The sequence below is a fragment of the Phacochoerus africanus genome, chromosome 5 (genome assembly GCF_016906955.1).
Source record: "Phacochoerus africanus isolate WHEZ1 chromosome 5, ROS_Pafr_v1, whole genome shotgun sequence".
Lineage (NCBI taxonomy): Eukaryota > Metazoa > Chordata > Mammalia > Artiodactyla > Suidae > Phacochoerus > Phacochoerus africanus.
Window position 1 is genome coordinate 30,180,635 of NC_062548.1, and position 19,102 is coordinate 30,199,736.

At 45.0% G+C, this 19,102-nt stretch overlaps 1 protein-coding gene across 5 annotated transcripts in view; it reads right to left on the minus strand.

The window, feature by feature from the left end:
* The window catches only part of TMC5 (transmembrane channel like 5), an 83,378-nt gene that overhangs the window by 60,004 nt on the left and 4,272 nt on the right, over positions 1-19,102 (minus strand). The window contains exon 1 of one of the 5 annotated variants that reach the window (XM_047780393.1): positions 15,671-16,052. The exons of the other annotated variants lie outside the window; for them this stretch is intronic. The gene's annotated coding sequence lies outside the window, so the exon portion shown is untranslated. Of the gene's footprint in view, positions 1-15,670; positions 16,053-19,102 lie in introns of those variants that run through there. 5 annotated transcript variants of the gene reach the window in all.

Here is a 19,102-nt window from a genome sequence, read left to right on the forward strand (position 1 = left end):
ATAAGTTTCCTTTTCAAATAAATCTGGGAGTTCTGATTCGATCGGAAGCCTGGGAACTTTCATAAGCTGGGAGCAGCTCCGATTCCACCCCAACCCAGGAACTTCCATATGCTGCAAGTGGGACCGAAAAAGAAAAAAAAAAAAAAATACATGTTGTATGTTTGGGGCAATTTGCTACGGAGGCAAGAGGAAACAAATACAACTCACAGTGACTGTGACATGTGAGCTATTACTGTCCCCATTATGTAGACGTGGAAACTAAGGGTTAGAACAGTTAAAACGACAAAAATCCCCCAGCTGGTAGTCTAGGATTTCAAAGTTAAATCCCAAAGCTAGTGTTAGCTACAATGTAGGCTGTTGCACTCTACATAAATAAAATAAAATAGAATAAAATAAAATAAAATAAATCTATTGGATATAAAGACCAGATACATAATAGTATGTATGGTAAGAAAAGAGGCAACAATTTGAAGGTGGAATGCAGGTGACTAAATTTGGGGAAACCATGGACATTGTGCAATAACATAATTGAATACTTTCTCTTTCACCCCACACACAAAATACCAGTCATAATTCTAAGAATTCCTGAAAGGGAAAGGAAAGGCATTGAGAATGAAGACACAGCCCATTCCCAGGCATCTCATTTGAACCCTCATAATCACGGTTCTAGAAGCTTTGATTCCTTTCAGACACTGATCCTGGAAAGGCCTGAATCCCCCCCCCCCGCCGCCCCCTATCAAAGAACAGAGGCCACCACGTGTCTGGGAGCCATCACCCAGGCACCAGGCCACGCACTCAAGACACATCCGTGTTTCAGCAGAAACCTAGATTTTGTTTGCTCACAAGCGCCCTGTTGTTCTTTCTGGGCTGGTCTTGTGAGCTTGAACGATTGCTTTGGCTGTCATCGAAGCCACTGTAAATAAATGCCTTAGAATCCTGTATCTGCAAGGAAGGTTCAGAACAAGGAAATAAAGCCAACGAAATCAATCTCTTCAAACTCGGGAGGGCAAAACCTTCAATCACTCATCAAACAAATGCTTCCCAGAACGAGACATTTTGTAGCACCTGCTCTGCTCCCGGCTCTGCTTCGCTTCTCAGAGACCATTCCTGCTTTTGACTCAGGCACATTCAAGGCCACACATTTGGAGCCCGGTTCTGGTTTGCTATGAAGGGAAGGGGAAATATATAGACAACAAATGCGTACATCTTTTTCTTTTCTCATGGTTTCCCTTCACCAAGGAATTGACTAAGTTTTTGAGACATTGACTTAATTCCCGAGGAATGGTAATTATATTTTATGAAAGCCAAAAGACTGTCCCTTTTTAACTTGACAGACTCCTGTTAAGTCAAAGGCTAGACAATGAATGTGAATTTCAATCTCAGGAAGAGCATCACCAGACATGGCAAAAATCCACCCAGAGAAGGGTCTAATGGGCTGCATTTAATCACTTATGTAGCCACACTGTGTCATGGCTTGATATGGACCTCAGTTCCCAGACCAAGGATTGAACCCAGGCCACATCCATGAAAGCATCAATTCCTAACCACTAGACCACCAGGGAACTCCCTGATGGGCTACGTTTTACAGTAAGGTGGCCAATACTTCTTATAACACCAAATGAAGATGAGTTCTAATATATTTTTCAAATAAGAGGTGGGAAACTTGGGGTGATACAGTTAGCAAATGTCACCAATTAATATCCTCAAGGAGGAGTTCCTGTCGTGGCTCATGGGAAACGAATCTGACTAGTATCCATAAGGACGCAGGTTTGATCCCTGGCCTCAGTCAGTGGGTTAAGGTGCCTTAGATGCGAAGGTGAATTGCAAGATAGCACTTGCATTCAGGTGCCAGTGTTCTATTTCCCGCACAATGTGCGTAAGTGGCTTTTATTCTATTTTAGGGAGTTTCTGCTGTGGCGCAACAGGATTGGCAGCATCTCTGGAGCCCCGGGATGCAGATTTAATCCCTGGCCTGGTACAGCAGGTTAAGGATCTGGCTTTGCTGAAGTAGTGGCATAGGTCAGAACTGTGGCTAGGGATCTGATCCCTGGCCTGGGAACTCTATATGAAACGGAATGGCCAAACATTTTTTTAAAAAATAAAGTAAAATAGGGGGGTTCCCGTCATGGCAAAGTGGAAATAAATCCAACTAGGAACCATGACACTTCATGTTCGATCCCTGGCCTCGCTCGGTGGGTTAAGGATCTGGTGTTGCCGTGAGCTGTGGTGTAGGTCACAGACACAGCTCAGATCTGGCAGTGCTGCGACTGTAGTGTAGGCTGGCGGCTGTAGCTCCAATTCGACCCCTAGCCTGGGAACCTCCATAGGCTGCAAGTGCAGCTCTAAAACGCAAAAATAAAATAAAATAAAATAAATAGAAGGAGATTGGTCTATGGCAGGAACTGTCAATCACAGCAATTTTGCTCTCCCCTAGCACATTTCACAAAGGCTGGAGGCATTTTTGGCTGTCACATCTTGGGTGAAGGGTGCAATATTTGCATCTATTAGACACAGGCTAAACATCCTACAGTGTCCAGGAGAGCCCCTCACAGCAGAGAACCATCAAGCCCCAAATGTCCGCGCTTTTCCAGGTTGAGAAACCCTGACCTCGAGGAGACAGTCTAGGGAAATGCTGTTCAGTCCCTGCAGACGCGGGAGACGCTGAGAATTTGGTTCCAGACAACTCGCAATAAAGGCAGTCGTGTGAGCTTTTCCGTTTCCCAGGCGATAGCAGAGTCGTGTTTTCATGTACTGTGGTCTATGACGTGTGCAACAGCATCATGTCCACACAACCTCTGTACACAAAAACCTTTCATTACCAAATAAAGCTACTTTATTGCTAAAAATGTCAATCATTACCTGAGCCTTCAACGAGTCTCAATCTTTTTGCAACAGTAACATCAAAGCTTCCTGTTCACAGATCAACATAACAGATTAAGGAATGAGACCCGCTGGGAAGGGTTTGGTCCAAAGAATTCCCACGAAGAAAAAATAAATCATAACGAAAAGTTGGAAATACTGTGAGAATTATCAAAATGTGACAGAGATACAAAGTGGGCAGGTGGAAAAATGGTGCTGACAAGCTCAACACAGGGTTGCCACAAACTTTAAACATTTAAAGGTTTACAGCATAAAACAACCAAATGAGGTGTGCCTACAGAAGTTTCTATGAAGACGAAATTGTTCTATACTGTCTAATACGGCAGCCACTAGCCATCATATCTTTTTTCTTTCTTTTCTTTTTCTTTCTTTTTTTTTTTTTTTGGTCTTTTTACCTTTTCTAGGGCTGCTCCCGCTGCATATGGAGATTCCCAGGCTAGGGGTCTAATTGGAGCCGTAGCCACCGGCCTACATCAGAGCCACAGCAACTCAGGATCTGAGCCACTTTTGCAACCTACACCACAGCTCACGGCAACGCTGGATCCTTAACCCACTGAGCAAGGTCCAAGGATCAAACCTGCGACCTCATGGTTCCTACTCGGATTCGTTAACCACTGCTCCATGACGGGAACTCCTCTTTTTTCTTTTTTTTTTAAATTAAAGTATAGTTGAGGAGTTCCCATAGTGGCGTATCGGAAACAAATTTGACTAGCGACCATGAGGTTGCGGGTTTGATCCCTGGTCTCGCTCAGTGGATTAAGGATCCAGCGTTCCCATGAGCTATGGTGTAGGTCGGAAGACAAGGCTTGGATCCTGAGTTGCTGTGGCTGTGGTGTAGGCCGGCAGCTGTGGCTCCAATTCGACTCCTAGCCTGGGGACTTCCATATGCTGCAGGTGCAACCCTAAAAAATTAAAAAAAAAAAAAAGTATAATTGATTTACAATGTTCTGTCAATTTCTGCTATACAGCAAAGTGACCCAGTCCATACGACATGTACCTACTGAGTGCTCAAAATGTGGCTAGTGCAACTGAGGGACTGAATTTTTAATTTTATTTAATTTTAATTAACTTCAATGTAAATAACTATAAGTTCCTATGAGGCCACCAGTGCAAGTTTAGGGAAGGAAAGGAGAGTGAAGCTCGGAGCCTAAAGGAACTCCCGACATTTAAAGCATCACTGATGGAGTTCCCGTCGTGGTGCAGCAGAAAGGAATCTGAGATGAGTCTTTTGGAGAGAGAGGACAAGATGGCGGAGGAGTAGGGGGACACGCTCGTCCTCTCCCACAAACACAACAAAAAAAAGCACATCTACAGAATAAATGACTCGCACAGAACAGCAACCAATCGCTGGCAGAAGAACCTAAACTCCAATAACGGCAAGAAGTTCGTGACATTACGGGGCAGAACGGGAGAAAAGAGGAGAGTGAGAGAAGGTGAATCCGAGCGGGACGGGCGCTCCCGAAAGGGAACTGCGGAGGAGAAAGGGATCCCGCACCCTGGAAAGTCACCTACACGGGGGAAAGATCAAACGAACCGGAGGAATCTCCAGATGCAGAGAAGAGTGTAGCAGTAAGTTGGAGTACGGAAAAGCCGATCAAGAACCGAAGGGACCATCTGAACTACGGGCACAGTCACCAAAAATTGAGACGCCTGGGTGGGGGCTGGGCACCGAGACCTCGGCTCCAGAGGTTAGTCCCCGGGAAAGGGACGGGGGACGCCTGGATGGGGGCTGGACACCCAGACCTCGGCTCCAGAAGTTAGACCCCGAGAACGGGCTGGGGGGGCAGGGCAGAGCGGAAACTGCCTCTGAGGTCTAGAAACCATTTGACGGGGCAGAGACTGCCTGGGAGACTAGAAAACAAAGCTGTCGCAGAGGAAGGGAGCAATACTCTAGAGGCAGGGAAGTGGAAAGCCGCATCAGAGGGACCCTGGGAAAAGAGCCTGGTCTGTGCCCATGCTGGGGAGGGGAGAGAAGAAGGGGTGGGTCCCCATAGAATACCCCCCACGCCACAGCAAGCTTACAGGCCTGCTAGCTAGCTGAAAGCTGTGCTTCCCAGTGCATCCCCTCCCCCCACCCCCACCACCCCCTACGCTCTCGCCGAACCTGGGGCTGCCTGCCATCCAGGAGGGCTGGCCTCAACAATTGCCTGAAGCCTACCACCACAGGGGCTGTCCCTGCACAGCCCTGCTTGCCCTTTGGAGGGGCTACACTTCCGCAGAGTAGCACCAAACACCACCAGCCCCCGAGAAAAGGCCTGCAGCCCAGAAAAGCTAGAACAAGCCTAGCCAGGCAGTGAATAGATCTGCCTAATTCCTGGACGGTTTTTCTGAGTCGGGCTGCCCTGGGGAGGAGCCTCTTCTGTTTCCAATGGCCCCGCTACCCGCCCAAGCCCCCAGGGGGTGCCCTAGTGGATCAGCTGCATAGGACTGCCAGCTCCAGGCAGGACCCCCTACAGCCCAGAAAAGCTGCAACAAGCCTGGCCAAGCTGGGGAAAGATCTCAGACGGTCTTTCTGAGTCAGGCTGCCCTGGGGAGGAGCCTCTTGGGTTTCCAGTGGCCCTGCTACCCGCCCAAGCCCCTAGGGGGTGCCCCACTGCCACGGAATAGCTGCTCAGCACCACCAGCCCCCTAGAAGAGCCCCTGCAGCCCAGAAAAGCTGCAACAAGCTTGGCCAGACTGTGAAAAGATCTGCCGACATTCTCAGGCCATCCTTCTGAGTTGGGCTGCCCTAGGGAAGAGCCTCTTAGGTTCTCAGTGACCCAGATAGCTGCTCCAGCCCCCAGGGGGTGCTGCACTCCTGAGGAACAGCTGCCCAACACCACCAACCACCTGCAAGAACCCCACAGCCTAAAAACACCAGAGCAAGCTCTGCATGACCAAGTGAAATCTGCTACCATCGTGGTGTGGACCTCCCAGTCCTGTCTGCCCTCAGGAAGTCCTCCTTTGCTTCAAAGAAACACTGTTAGCCCCATCAACACTCCAGAAAAGCCACACTGCCTCAAAAAAGATTGACCAACAACGCCAGCCCTCGGGAAATATTCCACGGCAGTGACAAGGCAAACACTGCCCGATAACAGAGAGTACAACTCCCTCAGGAGAAAGAAAACAACAAGAAAGATGAAGAAGCAGAGAAACCACCCCCAGTCAAACCAACAGGAGAACTCACCTAAAACAGTCAACAATGAAACAGATCTCTGCAGTCTGACAGACCTGGAGTTCAAAAGAGAAATAGTGAAAATACTGAAGGAATTAAGAGAAGATATGAACAGTAATGCAGATACCCTCAGAAAGGAACTAGAAAATATAAGGAGGAGCCAAGAAAAACTAGAACATTCATTTGCAGAGATGCAAACTGAACTAAGGGCAGTAAAAACCAGAATGAATAATGCGGAAGAATGAATCAGTGATATGGAAGATAGAATAATGGAAATCACTCAATCCGGTCAACAGACAGAAAACGGAATCAAAAAACTGGAAAGCAATATAAGAGACCTATGGGATAATATAAAGCGGGCCAATCTATGCATAATAGGAATTCCAGAAGGAATAGAAAAAGATAAGGGGATGGAAAATATATTTGAAGAAATTATCGCTGGAAACTTCCCAAATCTAAAGGATATTGGGTTCAAGATACAAGAAGCACAGAGGGCCCCAAACAAACTGAACCCAAATAGACCCACAGCAAGACACATCATAATAAAAATGGCAAAAGTTAGTGATAAAGAGAGGATCCTAAAGGTAGCAAGAGAAAAACAGAATGTTACCTACAAGGGAACCCCCATAAGAATGTCAGCTGACTTCTCTACAGAAACACTACAGGCCAGGAGGGAATGGCAAGAGATATTTAAAGTGCTCAAAGGAAAAAATAGGCAACCTAGAATACTCTATCCAGCAAGAATATCATTTAAAATAGAAGGGGAAATAAAAATTTTTTCCAACAAACAAAACTTAAAGAATACTGCAACACAAAACCCAGGTTAAAGGAAATATTGAAAGGGCTTCTCTAAACCAAAAAGAAAGGAAGGAAAGGGAAGAAAAAAGAAAAGAAAAAAAAAAGAAGAAGAAGAGGAAGAACTAGGACTGAGGAAACCGCAATCAGAGAGCAGTCACTCAAATAAGCCAGCATACAGATTTAATCATGAACATGCTTCAAACAAAATAAAATTAAAAAGAAAAAAATAAAAAAGAGTCATCAAAACCATAAAATGTGGGCAAGGGATGTTAGGAAGTAAATAACCCTTTTTGTTTGTTTGTATGTTTCTCTTCTTAATTTTAATATAGTAATGAAGTGTTTGAACTTACAGGACCATCAGGCTAAAACACACAATTATGGGAAGGGGTTAGCATACTTAAAAAACAGGGCAACCACAAGCCAAAACCAAATATTGCATTTGCAAAAAATGAAAAAAAAATACACTCAAGCAGATAATAACAGGAGACCATCCAACCAAAAAAAAAAAACAAAAAACAAAGAAAGGAAGAATGGAGAACCATAGAATCAACTGGAACACGAGGTTCAAATGGCAATAAATAATCACCTATCAATTATCACCTTAAATGTCAATGGACTGAATGCCCCAATCAAAAGACACAGAGTGGCTGAGTGGATAAAAAGGCAAAAACCTTCAATATGCTGCCTACAAGAAACTCACCTTAGGACAAAAGATACATATAGATTGAAAGTGAAAGGGTGGGGAAAAATATTTCACGCCAATAGACATGACAGAAAAGCAGGAGTCGCAACGCTCATATCAGACAAAATAGACTTTAAAACAAAAGGCATAAAGAAAGACAAAGAAGGACACTACTTAATGATTAAGGGATCCATCCAAGGAGAGGATGTTACTATCGTCAACATATATGCCCCAAATACAGGAGCACCCAGATACATACAACAAATATTAACAGACATAAAGGGAGATATTGATGAGAATACAATCATAGTAGGAGACCTTGATGCCCCCCTCACATCAATGGACAGATCCTCTAGACAGAAAACCAATAAAGCAACAGAGATCCTAAAGGAAACAATAGAAAAGTTAGACTTCATTGATATCTTCAGGACACTACATCCAAAAAAAGCAGAATACACATTCTTCTCAAATGCTCATGGAACATTCTCAAGAATCGACCACATATTGGGACACAAAGCTAATCTCAATAAATTTAGGAGCATAGAAATTATCTCAAGTATCTTCTCTGACCACAATGCCATGAAAGTAGAAATCAACCATGGGAAAAGAAATGACAAAAAACCTACTACATGGAGACTAAACAACATGCTACTAAAAAACCAATGGGTCAATGAGGAAATCAAGAAGGAAATTAACAACTACTTTGAAACAAATGATAATGAAGACACAACCGCTCCAAATCTATGGGATGCTGCGAAAGCAGTGCTCAGAGGGAAATTTATAGCAATACAGGCCTTTCTCAAAAAAGAAGAAAGATCCCAAATTGACAACTTAACCCTCCACCTAAATGAATTAGAAAAAGAAGAACAAAAAAGTTCTAAAGTCAGCAGAAGGAAGGAAATTATAAAGATCAAAGAAGAAATCAATAAAATAGAGACTCAAAAAACAATAGAGAAAATTAATAAAACCAAGAGCTGGTTCTTTGAAAAGGTAAACAAAATTGACAAACCCCTGGCCAGACTCACTAAAAAGAGGAGAGAAAGAACCCAAATAACCAAAATTATAAATGAAAAAGGAGAAATCACAATGGATACAGCAGAAATACAAAAAACCATAAGAGAATACTATGAACAACTATATGGCAACAAGTTTGACAATCTGGAAGAAATGGACAATTTTCTAGAATCTTACAGCCTGCCAAAACTGAATCAAGTAGAAACAGACCAACTGAACAGACCGATCACTACAAATGAAATTGAAGAGGTCATAAAATCACTCCCTACAAATAAAAGTCCAGGACCAGATGCCTTCACAGGTGAATTTTATCAAACATATAAAGAGGAATTGGTGCCCATCCTCCTGAAACTCTTTCAAAAGGTTGAAGAAGAAGGAATACTCCCAAAGACATTCTATGATGCCACCATCACCCTCATTCCAAAACCAGACAGAGATACCACCAAAAAAGAAAACTATCGCCCAATATCATTGATGAATATAGATGCAAAAATTCTCAACAAAATCTTAGCCAAACGAATCCAACAACATACCAAAAAAATTATACACCATGACCAGGTTGGGTTCATCCCAGGTTCACAAGGATGGTTCAACATACGCAAATCAATCAGCATCATACACCACATTAACCAAAAAAAAGTCAAAAGTCATATGATCATCTCAATAGACGCAGAAAAAGCATTTGACAAAGTCCAACATCCATTCATGATCAAGACCCTCGCCAAAGTGGGTATAGAGGGAACATTCCTGAATATAATCAAAGCCATTTATGATAAACCCACAGCAAATACTCAATGGGGAAAAACTGAAAGCCTTCTCACTCAAATCTGGAACAAGACAGGGATGCCCATTCTCACCACTGCTCTTCAACATAGTTTTGGAAGTCCTAGCCACAGCAATTAGACAAACAAAAGAAATAAAAGGCATCCATATAGGAAGAGAAGAGATCAAACTGTCACTGTATGCAGATGACAGGATACTATACATAGAAAACCCTAAGGACTCAACCCCAAAACTACTTGAACTGATTAATAAATTCAGCAAAGTAGCAGGATATAAGATTAACATTCAGAAGTCAGTTGCATTTCTGTGTACCAGCAATGAAATATTAGAAAAGGAATACAAAAATAAAATACCTTTTAAAATGGCACCTCACAAAATCAAATACCTCGGAATACACCTGACCAAGGAGGTAAAGGACCTATATGCCGAGAACTATAAAACTTTAATCAAAGAAATCAAAGAAGATGGAAAGAAATGGAAAGATAGTCCATGTTCCTGGATTGGGAAAATCAATATTGTAAAAATGGCCATACTTCCCAAAGCAATCTACAGATTCAATGCAATCCCTATCAAATTACCCATGACATTTTTCACAGAAGTAGAACAAACAAACCAAACATTTATATGGAACAACAAAAGACCCAGAATCGCCAAAGCAATCCTGAGAAAAAAAAACCAAGCAGGAGGCATAACTCTCCCAGACTTCAAGAAATACTACAAGGCCACAGTCATCAAAACAGTGTGGTACTGGTATCAAAACAGAGAGACAGACCAATGGAACAGAATAGAGAATCCAGAAATAAACCCTGACACCTATGGTCAATTAATCTTTGACAAGGGAGGCAAGAACATAAAATGGGAAAAAGAAAGTCTATTCAGCAAGCATTGCTGGGAAACCTGGACAGCTGCATGCAAAGCAATGAAACTAGAACACACCCTCACACCATGCACAAAAATACACTCCAAATGGCTGAAAGACTTAAATATACGACAGGACACCATCAAACTCCTAGAAGAAAACAGGCAAAACACTCTCTGACATCAACATCATGAATATTTTCTCAGATCAGCCTCCCAAAGCAATCGAAATTAGAGCAAAAATAAACTCATCAAACTGAAAAGCTTTGGCACAGCAAAGGAAACCCAAAAGAAAACAAGAAGACAACTTACAGAATGGGAGAAAGTAGTTTCAAATGATGCAACCGACAAGGGCTTAATCTCTAGAATATATAAACAACTTATACAACCCAGCAGCAAAAAAGCCAATCAATCAATGGAAAAATGGGCAAAAGACCTGACTAGGCATTTCTCCAAAGATATACAGATGGCCAACAAACACATGAAAAAATGCTCAACATCGCTGGTTATAAGAGAAATGCAAATCAAAACTACCATGAGATACCACCTCACACCAGTCAGAATGGCCATCATTAATAAATCCACAAATAACAAGTGCTGGAGGGGCTGTGGAGAAAAGGGAACCCTCCTGCACTGTTGGTGGGAATGTAAACTGGTACAGCCACTATGGAGAACCGTTAGGAGATATCTTAGAAATCTATACATAGAACTTCCACATGACCCCGCAATCCCACTCTTGGGCATCTATCCGGACAAAACTCTACTTAAAAGAGACACGTGCACCCGCATGTTCATTGCAGCACTATTCACAATAGCCAAGACATGGAAACAACCCAAATGTCCATCGACAGATGATTGGATTCGGAAGAGGTGGTATATATACACAATGGAATACTACTCAGCCATAAAAAAGAATGACATAATGCCATTTGCAGCAACATGGATGGAGCTAGAGAATCTCATACTGAGTGAAATGAGCCAGAAAGACAAAGACAAATACCATATGATATCACTTATAACTGGAATCTAATATCCAGCACAAATGAACATCTCCTCAGAAAAGAAAATCATGGACTTGGAGAAGAGACTTGTGGCTGCCTGATGGGAGGGGGAGGGAGTGGGAGGGATCGGGAGCTTGGGCTTATCAGACACAACTTAGAATAGATTTACAAGGAGATCTGCTGAATAGCATCGAGAACTTTGTCTAGATACTCATGTTGCAGCAGAAGAAAGGCTGGGGGAAAAATGTAATTGTAATGTATACATGTAAGGATAACCTGACCCCCTTGCTGTACAGTGGGAAAATAAAAAAAAAAAAAGAAAGGAATCTGACTAGGAACCATGAGGTTGCAGGTTTGATCCCTGGCCTCACTTGATGGTTAAGGATCCAGCATTGCCATGAGCTGTGGTGTAGGTCACAGATGCAACTCAGATCCCACATTGCTGTGGCTCTGACTGGTTCTGTAGGCCAGTGGCTACAGCTGCGATTAGACCCCTAGCCTGGGAACCTCCATATACTGTGGGTATGGCCCTAAAAAGACAAAAGAAAAAAAAATTTAAATAAAAAAAAATAAAGTATCACTGATCTATGTGTATCGGGGAGCATCAAGCTGGGTGCCCAGGAGAGGCACCCGGGAGCTTGCCGGAGAAGGGGAACTGGGGGCTTGCTGGAGATGGTCACCCAGAAGCTTGCTGGAGATGGGGACCCATGGATCACTAGGTGACCAACCTGTCTCCGTTTTCCCAGAATGTTCTCAGCTTTAGCACTGGAAGTTCTGTCTCCTGGGAACCCCACCCATCCCGAGAAAACCACCCTAGCTCAGGTCCCATCCCCAGAAGTTTAGATTTAGTGTGTCTAGGGCCAGGCCTGGGAATCTGCCTTTTTATCAGGTTTCCCAGGGGGATTCTTCTGGGCACCAAGGTTTGAGAAATCCAAGGTTTGAGAGGCTGCGAGGAGCCACAGGGAGGTGGGAGGGGAAGAGGAAACGCTGGGTTGCTCGTGCCTCGGCAGCTCGGCAATTTCCTGCCTGGCTGGACCGCCCCAGCCTGTCCAGAAGAGCCAGGACCCCTTTCTGGGAGGACCAGACACCTCATGAGGTGCACATCATGGGCTCCCGCACCCACTGAGGCCTCCTGGAAGGGATGGGTGACCTGCTACCCGAGGAAGGACCCTGCTTCCTGGAGACCCTTTGTCTTCCGCCTCCCCACTGTCCATGTGCTCAGAATCTTGCCTGGAGCAGGGGAAAATGATAAACTTTAAGGCCCCCTGGGCGGGGGGTCCTCCCCTTTCTCTACCACTGGGTCTCAGAAAGGCAGGAGGGGGCAGGAAAACCACGTTCACCTTGATCCATCCTCTGTGACCCTGGGTCTGTATCAGGCCTCCCTCTTTTAGAAAAAAGAAAAAAAAAGAAAAAGAAAAAAAAAACAACCCCTTTCTGCATTCAATTCTAGGACTAGAAGCTTACTTTATTTTATGTTATCTTATGTTTTTTGTCTTTTTAAGACTGTACCTGCAGCATATGGAAGTTCCCAGGCTAGGGGTCCAATCACACCACACCACAGCTGCAGCCACAGCCACATGGGATCCTAGCTGTGTCACATCTGCGACGTATATACCCGGTCACGGCAATGCTGGATTCTTAATCCACTGAGTGAGGCCACGGATCGAACCCAGGTCCTCAGGGATACTTGTCGGGTTTGTTACCACTGAGCCACCATGGGAACTCCACTTAGTTCTTTTTTAAAAAGATTTTCTATTAAAGTATAATTGATTTACAATGTCTGTCAATTTCTGCTGTACAGAAAAGTAACCTAGTCATACATATATATATATATATATATATATATATACACATTCTGTTTCTCATACATTCTTTTTCTTCCATCATATTCTATCACAAGTGATTGGATATAGAAGCTTAGTTCTTAATCAGACTAATTCAGATTCCTATAACAATCCTATTATAATGCCTATTTAAACCAACATTATATAACACCATCTAAGTATTATTGTTCCAGCTTTGCAGACAGGAAAAGAGAAACAGAAACCAATGATGACAAAGCAATGAATATGTATATGGCAGACACTGTCGTGAGAGCCTGACAGGTGTTGACCCATTCAAGCCCTACCACAGCCTTAGTAATAGGTGCTCTTATTACCTTAATTTTACAGAGAAAGATATGAAGGCACAGAGAAGTGAAGCATCTTGGGCAGGAAACACAGCCAGGAGAGAGTGGGATCCAGTTCATAAATGTCCCTTCCGCTCAGGGCAATGGATTCTCTCTTTTCAACTTTGTTCAACATTCACGTTTTGAATATGGTCATCTTTCTGCCCCGGCTGAGTCAGTATGAAGTTAAGCATGGGAAGCTTCTAGATTTAGTGCTATTTGCAGCAGGGTCAGGAGTTGTGGAGGGAGTGAGGTGTGAGCATGGGATGCAGAGTTAAGGGGTACCCCAAATTCCAATAATCAAAATAAATAGTATTTTGATGCTTTTTTTTTTTTTTTTTTTGCTTTTTAAGGCCGCACCCGAGGCACATGGAAGTTCACAGGCTAGGGGTAGAATCAGAACTACCACTGCAACACCACAGCCATAGCAAAAGCAATGTGGGGTCTGAGCTGTGTCTGCAAACTACACCACAGCTCACAACAACCCTGGATCCTTAACCCACTGAGTGAGGCCAGGGATCCAACCTGCATTTTCACGGATACTAGTCAGGTTCATTACCACTGAGCCACAGTGGGAACTACGGTGCCATATTTTAGATTCCACATATAAGTTACATCATATGGTATTTTTCTTTCTTTTGCTGACTTACTTCACTTGATATGAGAATTTCTGGTTGTATCCATGTTGCTGTAAATGACATTATTTCATTCTTTTTATGGCTGAGTAATACTCCTTTCTACTTTTAAATGCTACCCACCTAGATTTAAACAAACAAGTTAGGGCTTATGAAAACCCAGAGATCTTACCCAGTCTCTGATGTCTTTCCCTACGAATAAGGAGCGTCTTTCCTAGAAAGGACCCTGCCTAATGATTAGCATTCCATCACTGTGGGCTTATCTCTGGGAACATTGAACCTGAGGCGGCTGGAAATAACCTGAGCAGTAATACAGTCCAATCTCCCCCTGCTCCATTCCCGGAGCTCTCGTCAAACATAATCAATCATGTGATCCACTGAACTGTCAGAAAGTTCCACCTGACACTGCCTCTGAGGAGAGGACCCTTCCTGGCACAACAGGGCTCTAAGCTCCACCGCTGGGCATCCTTCTCCTCTGAATTCCTTTTCCCCTTTTCCAGGGCAGGAGGAATCTAGTCAAACAACAACAATATGAATAATCATAAAGCCAGCACCATTGTTGAGCACTTAATTGAGCCCCGCCACCAGGCTAAATCCTCAAGCCACCTAGTGGATAGGTAGGATTACCTCCACTTTATGGGGATTACTGAGGCCCAGAGAGGTTAAGTCATTTGCGAAGACAGAATGGGATTCAAACGCTTGCCTCATGGCCTGAATTTTTTTTATTCTTTCCTTTTTTGGCCTCCCTGTGGCGCGTGGAGTGCCTGGGCCAGGAATCGGATCCAAGCCACAACTGCAAGCTCCATCACAGTTTGGGCAGCACAGGATCCTTAAACCTGCTGTGCCTGGCTGGGGATTGAACCTGTGTCCTGGTGCTGTGGAGACCCTGCCGATCCCATTGCACCACAGTGGGAACTCCTTTTTTTTCTTTTTCTTTTTTTTGCTTGAGCTTTGGCCACCCTCACCATGATCATCCTCACTGTTGGCAGAGAAAGAAAAGAAGGATGAGACGAGAGAGGAGGCAGAGGGAGAGGCAACATTTGTTGGGCGCCTAAGTGTACCGTACTTTTTTGATTAGCTTTGATCACTGCTCTTGGAGGCAGGAGCTTTTAGCACACTACCCATTCTACAGACAAGCAAACGGAGTCCAAAAAGGTCCAACTCACCCAGAGTTTCCCAGTGAAGACCCGGGAAAGCCCAGATTCCAGCTTAGGCAGACAGCGCTAGAGCTTCCTCTACAGCCAACACACTGATCTGCCTCCCATTTCCCCATCATCATTCTTTCCTCTAACAAATATTTTCATTCATTTATGTATTTGTTGCTTTTCAGGGTCGCCCCCGTGGCATATGGAAGTTCCCAGGTTAGGGGTCAAATCAGAGTTACAGCTGCCAGCCGATACCCCAGTCTCATCTGTGACCTACACCATAGCTCACGGCAACGCTGGATCCTTAACCCACTGAGCAAGGCCAGGGATCGAACCCACAACCTCCTCGTTATTAGTCGGATTCATTTCCGCTGTGCCACGAGGGGAACTCTTCCTCTAACAAATATTTACTGTGCACTTATTCTGTACATGACATCTGGGGCTAAGCAACAGGACAGCCCCCCTTTCAGCCTCCTCCCGTGACTCCCCCCAAAGGCTCCCCAGCATTTCTGTGACACCCCCCCCGCCCCCCCTTCAAAGCACCCTCTCTCACCTGCTCCCCATCCTAAAGGAATACTCAGGCATTTCCTCTCCACTCTTCAGAATCGGCGGGTCCTCTTTTCTCACCAACCCATAAAGCCCATTTTTTTCTGCCTTAAACACAGCCTGGCTGGCTTGCCTGGTCACACCACTGGGCTCCCAGGGAGGGGACGTTTGCCAGCTCACGGCTGTCTCATGCCACCCCGGCTATCATCGCTCCCCTTGCCAGATGGCCAATGAATACCTGAGTCTCGCCCATTTAATGCAGATCAGTCCTTGACGCCCAACTGCCTGGCTGCACCATGGCCTCTGCATGCTGGGTTGGGGTTGGGGGTGCTCGGAGAAACCCTAATTCAGGGCCCATATCGTGTATTTATTTCTTCCTGAACCCCAGCCCCACCCTCTCATCAATGTTCGTGCAGCACTGGTGCAATAAAAGGGGCAAAGTTCTTCCTAGAGGCTGTCTTATTTCTTGGACACCACAAGGAAGTTAGTACGGTTAGAAATGTTTTATACAATAAAGCATGCAGGAACAGAATGCTCCACTAGACACCCTCAGGCACGGGCCACTTTGTTCTGCAGGTTCAGCCCCTGAGAAAACAATGTCCCGACAGGCTTAACTTCATGATGATGATGACATGTCTCTCCCAGCCAAGCAAGAGCCAGCCCACACTCAAGCCTGACTTGAATCAGAATCCGACTCGGCTTTTTACGGCTCTACCCCTGGGAACGTCAATGCCCATCCCCTGCCATCAGCAAAATGGGGACAACATACTTTACTTCTCGCCAGTGTTGGAAGGACCCAAATATGTTAACCTAGGAGAAAGGTTGGATTTTTTTTTTCTTTTTCTTTTAACAGCCGCACCTGTGGCATATGGAAGTTCCCAGACTAGGGGTCAAATCGGAGATACACCACAGTCACAGCAAGGCAGGATCTGAGTCGCATCTGTGACCTACACCTAAGCTGATGGCCACAGTGGATCCTTAACCCACTGAGCGAGGCCAGGGATCAAACCAGAATCCTCATGCAGACTACATCAGCTTCTTTTTTTTTTTTTTTTTTTTTTTTTTTAGTGTGTGTGTGTTTTTAGAGCTGCACCCACGGAATCTGGAGGTTCTCGGGCTAGGGGGTTGAAAGGCGCTGGCCTACACTACAGCTCACCACAGCAATGTCGGATCCTTAACCCATTAATCGAGGCCAGGTATCAGACCCGTGTGCTCATGGATGCTAGTCGGGTCCCCCCCAATCCCCGCTTTTTTTTTTTTTTTGTCTTTTTGCTATTTCTTTGGGCCGCTCCCACGGCATATGGAGGTTCCCAGGCTAGGGGTCGAATTGGAGCTATAGCCACTGGCCTACGCCAGAGCCACAGCAACACAGGATCCGAGCTGCGCCTGCAACCTACACCACAGCTCACGGCAACACCAGATCGTTAACCCACTGAGCAAGGGCAGGGACCGAACCCGCAACCTCATGGTTCCTAGTCGGATTCGTTAACCACTGAGCCACGACGGGAACTCCCCCTGCTTTTTTTTTTAATGGGTTTGTTTCTGTTATTAAAAAAAAAAATTATTATAGTTGATTTACAATGTTCTGTCAATTTCTTCTGTACAGCAAAGTGACCCAGTCATGCATATATATATATATATATATATATACACATATATATACATTCTTTTTTTGCATTATCCTCCATCATGTTGCATCACAAGTGATACGAGTTCCCCATGCTATACAGCAGAATCTCTTTGTTTACCCACTCCAAATGCAAGGGTTGCCTTTTTTTTTTTTCTGTCTTTTTCGGGCCGATCCCACGGCATATGGAGGTCCCCAGGCTAGGGGTCGAATTGGAGCTGTAGCCGCCAGCCTACATACACCACAGTCACAGCAATGCGGGATCCGAACTGCATCTGCCACCTACACCACAGCTCATGGCAACGCCAGACCCTTAACCCCCTGAGCAAGGCCAGGGATCGAACCCGCAACCTCATGGTTCCTCATCGGATTTGTTAACCACTGAGCCATGATGGGAACTCCAGGTTGAACCTTTTTAACGCTCATGTTATTAATGGCTCAAGTTCCCAGAGAGAAACCTCAGCCACAGGAATGCTAATCCTCCAGGACTCTCATCTCTAGGAGGAAGACTCTTTATTCAGAGGGAAAGAAAGACAGAAGTGGATGATCCAGAGCTGGGTAAGTGGTCCATTATTTTTACAAATGCCCAAACAAAGAAGTTTCCTATGGCATTTGGATCTGGGTGGGTAGCATTTCAAAGAAAAGAAGGGAGTTCCCTCACGGCTCAGCGGAAACGAATCTGACTAGGATCCATGAGGACGCAGGTTTCATCTCTGGCCTCCATCAGTGGGTTAAGGATCTGGCACTGCTGTGAGCTGTGGTGTAGATTGCAGAAAAGGCTGGGATCCCGTGTTGCTGTGGCTGTGGTGTAGGCTGGCAGCTACAGCTCTGATGTGACCCCTAGCCTGGGAACCTCCATGTGCCGCAGGTGAGGCCCTAAACAGACAAAAAAAGAAAAAAGAAAAAGAAAAGAAGAAAGTCCTCTTTCTATAGTTCCCAAGATTTGGGGGACCCTAATTACTGGTCCCAACCTCAGATGTGTTATAAATGCCACCCCCCCATAAATACAAAATAACGGCTTTCCAAAGGTGAGGGGGATTTTCTCCTGTCTGGACAGAGATTGGCTTTACAAATGGTCTGATCAGAGGAAAGACCATAAAAGGAGAGGAGATAGGTAGTGATCTCCAGGAAAGTGGCTTTAGCTGCCCCAGAACTGTCCCTCTGGGAGTGAGATGATGGTACCCGGCAGCGTGTATGTCGGGGACCACGTGAATTTTGGGGTCCTGCCTGCCAGGCAGTACAGAGCTGAGCCACCTTGCAGTTCGAGGCAAAAGGACACACCAGGAATTCTTCTGTGACTCTAAGTCAGGGTGTCTTGACCTCAGCTCTGCTGACACGGGGGGCAGATAACCCTGTCGTGGGGCCGTTCTGTGTGTCGTAGGATGTTTCGCAGCATCCCTGGCTGTGGATGCCTGTAGGACATTTCCCATCACCACCCCTGCAAGCTGGGATGACCAAAACTATCTTCGGGCAAAACGCCCCCAGTTTGAGGAAAGAGGTGGATGGGCCTCTGGGCTGAGAATAGCTGGGATTTGTCACACTGCGTAAATTGGAGTTTCTCCTTGAAACTTTGAGAAGAAAATAAATGACAGCAGCTGAGCTCTGCTGGAGTAAAAAGACATCAATCTTTTTTTTTTGCTTTTTGCTTTTTAGGGCGGCATCTGCAGCATATGGAAGTTCCCAGGCTACAGCTGCCAGCCTACACCACAGCCACAGCAATTCCAGATCTGAGCTGCATCTGTGACCTACACCACAGCTCATGGCAATGCTGGATCCTTAACCCACCGAGCAAGGCCAGGCTTCGAACTTGTG